At 46.6% G+C, this 6,848-nt stretch overlaps 1 long non-coding RNA gene across 1 annotated transcript; it reads left to right on the top strand.

Moving 5' to 3' along the window:
- Positions 1–331: 331 nt before the first annotated feature.
- Positions 332–4,721, top strand: Gm38879. The gene is made up of 3 exons (XR_869384.1): positions 332–842; positions 1,610–1,715; positions 4,671–4,721. It is a non-coding gene; the product is annotated as a predicted gene, 38879 (long non-coding RNA).
- The last annotated feature ends 2,127 nt before the right edge of the window (positions 4,722–6,848 follow it).

A 6,848-nucleotide genomic window follows, 5' to 3' on the forward strand; every position in this document is an offset into this window, starting at 1 on the left:
ATGTGCAGGTGTGCACAGCCCACAGAGAGAAGAGGCAGGTGGATCAATGTGAGTTCCAGGCCAGTCAGGGCTACCTAGGGAGAGACCTTGCCCCAAACAAGCAAAACAAGGAAAGGTTAATAAGGTCCCCAGGTGGTTCCAGAGGGGAGAGTCCCAGATGATGAGGTAAAGTCCAGTTTCCAGGAACACAGGAATGTCAGACAGCTTTGCACTGCAAACATAGGTGTTGTTTGACATTCTTAGGCTTGAGGTGAAAGGAACGAAACTCCACCCAAGGTTATATATATTCAAGCATTAAGCCTGGATCATAAAATATGCCCAGAGAAGAAGATCTTCACCCTGTGGGTGAAGAGCTTTCACAGCAAACACTGATTGCGTTGGAATCCCTGCTTTCTGCAGGAAGTAGGCTCTCCTCAGACTCTGGAGTGAGGGGTTCTTTTCCCTTTCGGTGTCCCCACAATTTTCCTGATGTCTGTCTTGCCTCAGATATGTGGGTTTTGAGAACTCATCCCTTTGGCTCACAGGCCTTTCATCCCGGGACCTCGTCAACATTTAATAAGAAACTTATTTTTAACCCTAGAACTAAGGCTGGGCTCAGATGAGGTTTTTGAGGGCTGTGGAAGGAGGAGGAATCGTCGGTTCTGTACATGAGAGATGCAGGTACCTTGGACGGCCAGAAGAGGGCATCATTTCTCACCCGGAACTGGAGTTACAAGCGGTTTGTATGCTACCCGAAAGGGTGCTGGAAACTGAATTTGGGTCTTTTGAAAAAGCAGCAAGTGTTTGTAACCTCAAAGCCACCAAAGCAAACTACGGTGACTGGTCTCCAAAGACGACATTCGGTGAGTTGGCCTCTAGGTGCTCACCTCTCTGGACAGTTTTCTCCCAAGTGGGACCTAGGATGGTCCTACAGCTTTGCTTTAGCCAACAGAAGGAGGTTGAAGTGCTGGGTCAGCTCTGGGTTGGTAGTGAAGAGAGCCTAGCAGGGTCAGCAGAGGTAACCCTGAGCCACCTTGTACCAAGAAAGACAGCATAGAAAGGCTTGGAGGGAAGGGGAGAAAGCTGGAGCTGTTAGAGAAAGCCCAGCAGAGCTGACATCCCGCCGATCCTGAGCTGACAGCTACGTGGATGTCGCCACACAGATGGATGTTAGGCCTGACAGTTGTAGAGCACAGCTGGCCGCCTTGACCTACAGAGCCCCGAGAAACAACAAAATGAAGGCATGTACTGTTGTCATTCTGTCCCTTTGAGATAGGGTCTCCCGTAGCCAGGCTGGCCTTGAACTCCTGATCATTCAGGCTCCATATCCCAAGTGCTAGATACAGGCAACTATCCAACACCAGGTAGCTCGAATACTTATTATTATTATTACTGCTTTACATTTGTTCTATTTGAGTGTGTGCGTGTGTGTGTGTGTGTGTATGTATGCATTTGTGTGTTTGGGTCGCTGCATGCACATGGAGGTCAGATGACAACTTGTGGTAGCTGGTTCTTTTTCTACCACGTGAGTTTCTAGGATTAAGTGCAGGTTGTCAGACTTGGTCGCAAACCTCCTTAACCACTGACTCATCTTCTGGCCCAAATGATTGGTTTTGTTCTTGTTTTTGAGACGGTCTCACTCTGTTGCTATGGATGACGGGGAATCTGCTCCAGGAAGGTCTCTAACTCACGAGTGCTGGAAGTAACGGTCTGACCCACCATGCCGAGCAATGTTGGTAATTCTTTTTTTTTTTTTTTCCTTTTTTCTCTTAGAGTTATTTGCATTTTATCTTATGTGCATGTGTTTGTTTTGTTTGTTTGTTTTGCCTGTGTGTATGTCTGTGCCATGTGTATGCTTGGTACCCATGAAAGTCAGAAGCGGGCATTGGTTCCCCTGGATCTGGAGTCACACAGATGGTAGTGAACCACTACGTGGGTGCTCGGAACTGAACTTGGGACCTCTGTAAGACCAGCCAAAGTACCCTTAATCACAGATCCATCTCTCTAGCTCCAATGCTGGTAATTTTAAGCCATTGAATTGTGGGACACTTGATATTTAGCAATAGATCACAGCAGTACCACTGGTCAGATTTATTCAGAACGTCAAGAACAAGGATACTCACTAAAGGTGTCCTGCAGGCGGTGTGAGGCCAATGTGGGCCACGGAGCAAAACTGTGCCTGAACAAAGCAGGAAGACCACAGGAACCTCGGCTAAGGGCAAGGGGTGCGCGTTCCCACAGGCAGTGAAAGGAAAGTCACAGACTCCCAGTGTCTCACAGTCAGTCCCACAAAGTATGCAGAGAGCCAGCAGGAGGTGGAGCTAGCCTGACAGTGCCAGGCAGGAAGAGGCAAGACAGAGGATACAGGAAATGTGACCAACTAAATCTTTCCCCAAAGTTCAGAAGTCTAGTCACAGGAGGACTGTGGACATTTATAGAGGTGTGTGGCCTCTGGGAATCCATTTCAGTTTTTCTTCTGTCCATCTGTTTGTCTGTCTGTCTGTCTGTCTGTCTGTCTGTCTCTTTTAAATATTTTAAGAAATAAAGCCAGACATGGTGACGCACACCTTTAATCCCAGCACTTGGGAGGCAGAGGCAGGCAGATTTCTGAGTTCAAGGCCAGCCTGGTCTACAGAGTGAGTTTCAGGACAGCCAGGGCTATACAGAGAAACCCTGTCTCGAAAAACTAAATAAATAAATAAATAAATGGGGGAGGGGGCAGGAGGACCAACAGAGAGAGAGAGAGTCGGCCACCTGTGTGCAGGGGTCCAGTGAGTTGTCATACTCCCTGAAAGGTGGAGTTACAGGCCAGGCAGTTGTAGTTGTGAGTTGCCCGAAGTAGGTGCTGGGGACTGAACTCTGGTCACCTGTAAGCAAGTATTGTTAACCACTGAACTATCTTTCCAGCCTCTTCTTATTTGTTTTTTGCTTTGGTTTGATTGGTTGTTTTTTAAAGGGGGGGTTGTTTGTTTTGTTTTGTTTTTAATTAGCTTGGTGGTATATACCTTTAATCCTTGGACTCTGGAGGAAGAGACAGACAGATCTCTGTGAGTTTGAGACCAGCTTGGTCTACATAGCATGTTCCAGGCCAGCCAAGGCTACAGGGTGAGAGACTCAATCCCAAACAAACAAATAAATAAATGTAAAAATGATTTATTTATTTTTGTTATCTGTGCATGAGTGTTTTGTCTATATGTACATATGTGCAAGATGTGTGTGCCTGGGCCCAGCAGAGGCCACAAGAGAATGCCAGATCCCATGGAATTTGTTTTACATGTTGACAAGTCACTGTGTATGTGTGTGTGCGGATCAAACACAGATCCTTTACAAGTGCAGCCAGTGCCCTTCACACTGAGCCATCTCTCCAGCCCATAGTTACTGATTTTTTAAAAAAAAGATTTATTTATTTATTTTGTATGAGTACACTGTAGCTGTCTTCAGACACACCAGAAGAGGGCGTTGGATCCCATTACAGATGGTTGTGAGCCACCATGGGGTTGCTGGGAATTGAACTCAGGACCTCTGGAAGAGTAGCCAGTGCTCTTAGCCACTGAGCCATCTCTCCAGCCCATATCTATTGATTTTATTTTAAATATTTATTATATGTAAGTACACTGTAGCTGTCTTCAGACACACCAGAAGAGGGAGTCAGATCTCATTATGGATGGTTGTGAGCCACCATGTGGTTGCTGGGATTTGAACTCTGGACCTTTGGAAGAGCAGTCGGAGCTCTTAACCACTGAGCCATCTCTCCAGCCCCCTTGATTTTTTTAATGTGTGTGTATATATGCGTACACAGGCGCATGCCGACTTGTACATGCAAAAATGTGTGTAGTGCCCACTGAGGGCAAAAGAGAGTATCAGATCTCCTGAGTCTGTAGCTACAGGTGGTTGTAAGCCACTCAGTGTGGGTACTGGGAATCAAAAGAGCAGTAGGGTCTCCTAACCTCTGAACCATCTCTCCAGCTTCCCATTTCCATTTAGCATGGGATCAGCCCTTCACGCATGAAACAAGAGGGTCTGTGTAATGGGGACCACAAGAGTGCCAAGAATATTTCCAAAGGGAGGGTCTGAAAACACAGATGTTCAACTTATTACTCACTCCAGAAATGTAAGTTAAAACCGCCATAGGCTGTCTATGCAGGGCCGTGGGTTCAATCCCCAGTATGAAATTAAAAATCAGAACAAACAAACAAACTACTGCCCAAATTGCCACCATGTTTCATTTGACACGCACTGCACTGGCTCAAAGCGAGAAAGAGCAATCTCGGCACTTCTTAAGGATGCTGAGCAAGTACAACCCTGTGCCAGCACTGTAGGAAGGCAGCCTGGTACCATCCCGTAGGGAACAGTCAGGCCTGGGTCAGTCTGGGTGAAGATGCATACAGAGTTAGCCAGGTCCCCAGGAAAGCAGGCTCTATAGGAGATTGACAAGTGGGAGATGGTTTAGTTAGTTTTCTGTTGCTTTGATAAAACACCATGACCAGGCCAACTTATAGAAGGAAAGGTTTGTTTGCTTATGGTTACAGAGGGATGGGTCCCTTCTGGCAGGGAGACACAAGCTGAAAGATCACATCTTCACCCACAACTGTGAAGCACAGAGAGTTAACTGGGAATGGCAGGTGGCTTTGTCACCCTCAAGTGACAGCCTTCCTTCAGCAAGGTCACACCTCCTAAACCTACCCAAACAGCAAACAGCAGTACCATCTGGGGACCTGGGAAGGACAGTTCTCATCCAAGCCACCACAAGAGAACTCTCAGGAACACAGGTGAGTGATGGAGGATGTGAAGTTTCATATGGGATGATGAAGAACTCTGAGTTATAATAGAATTCTCCTGTTGAGATGGCACGGGGGGGGGGGGTGTGTGAATTAGTCACTGTGACCTGACATGAAGCAAGCTAAGACACATTTACATTCATTATAGTTATCAGTGTGAGGAGATGCAGTCAATTGTGTCAGGGAAGGCAAAGACGAAGGCAGCTCCACAGTGATGGGAGCCCGGGGCCGCTTGCCCACATTTCAGGACTGACTGGGATCAGCTACTGTCTTCCTTTTACTTCCTCATTCACTCTGAACCCCCAGCTGTGTCATGCTGCTGCCCACATTTGGGGCAGATCTTCCCCCACTTAGTTATGCCTCCCTACAAAAGCAATCAAAGATGCACCCCAAATGGTACCTCACTAACAGCCTAGGCATTTCTTGGTCCAGCAAAGTTCACGTCAACGTTGTCCATCTCAAGGACCCATGACTTTGTACTTCTGTGTTGGCCCATCGTTGGCTGGGGCACGCCCTAAGGAAGCTGTAACCTCTTCCATTAGGTGACAGAGAGTGAGTCCCTGGTCCTGCTGAGATGCAGGCACAACATGACACATTCTATCTTCATAAAACAATTTAACCCCATTTGAGAACATCTCCTTTATGACCTTAAGTGTGTGTGTGTGTGTGTGTGTGTGTGTCTGCAAAGGCCTCATGTACTCTAGGCAAATGATCTACAACCGTCCACACCTTAGCCTTAGATTTCTCTCTTTTTCAGGGGAAACTTTAGAGGGTCAGTGGGATGGAACCTGCAGCTCTCAGGTTACAGCTGACCTCTGCTTTCCACTGATGCTCACTGTCTTCCCAACTACTGCCCATGCTGGGTGGCCTCTCCTTCTGCCAACATCTCTGCTTCTCTAAGTGGCTTTACCTACTGAGATGGCCCTGTGCTGTCTAGGCTCCTGCACACTGTGCCTGTGTGACCTGGATGTGCTCATGGCTGCTATATTTTGCTGATTTAACATCAAGAATTAATCACGGAAGAACCAAGGGGCCACTCCAACAATCAGCTAGAGCGAGTCACAAACATTCTCCTCTGGTCTTGGGGGAAGAGACACTTATTCCTACTTCCTTCATATGAGAATGTCCAATTAACCTGCCAGGACAATAGCCTTTTGTTTGCTTGTATGCATGTATGTATGTATGTATGTGACAAGGTGACAGGGTCTTGCTACATAGCCATGTGTGTGTGTGTGTGTGTGTGTGTGTCTGTGTGTGTGTCTGTGTTCGTGTGTGTGTTTGTGTGTGTGTGTTATATGCCTCATGTATTCAGACATATGTAGAGACCAGAAGAGGATGTCAGGTCCCCTGGACTTGGAATTAGAGGGTGCAGAGAATTGACTAAAGTTCATTTAGAAAAGGAACAAACACTCTTAATAATAGAGGTTATTTCTCTAGCCTCACAGGATTCTCTTCTAAATATCTATCTATCTATCTATCTATCTATCTATCTATCTATCTATCTATCTATCTATCTACCTACCTACCTATCTATCCATCCATCCATCTATCTATCGTGTGTGTGTGTGTGTGTGTGTGTGTGTGTGTGTGTGTGTGTGTAGTGTGTGTGAGTTTGGTCACCAGTGTGTCATAGTACATATGTAGAAAACAGCGTCACTTCTCTCCTCTTGCCATAGATTCTGAGGATAATACTAAAGTCTCAAAGCACACATAGCCAGTGCTTTTTATCAACTGGGCCATTGCACTGGCTCTTTTGTTTTCAAGCTGGTCTTGGCTGCTTCTCCATCCTCCCAGCTGAGTGCTAGAGTTCAGGCCTGTGCCACCATGCCTTGTCAGAACAGAGTCTTAGGATAGCATATGTCCAGGTAACCAAAGAATAGCATCTGCATGACCACTCCAGGTGGCCCCAGTATGTCATTGTGTCATCGCAGCCTCTAGCAAAAGGCACATCCAGTGAGAAGGAGGAAATGTGTAAATGTCCTCACCTTTCTGTTTAGCCATGTCTTCTGATTAGAGAATAGAGTTTATAAGGGGTTTCTAGACTGAAAAGAGAAAGGAAGGGGGTGAGGAGAGAGAGAGAGAATGAACAGA

This window comes from Mus musculus, chromosome 6, assembly GCF_000001635.26.
Source record: "Mus musculus strain C57BL/6J chromosome 6, GRCm38.p6 C57BL/6J".
NCBI lineage: Eukaryota > Metazoa > Chordata > Mammalia > Rodentia > Muridae > Mus > Mus musculus.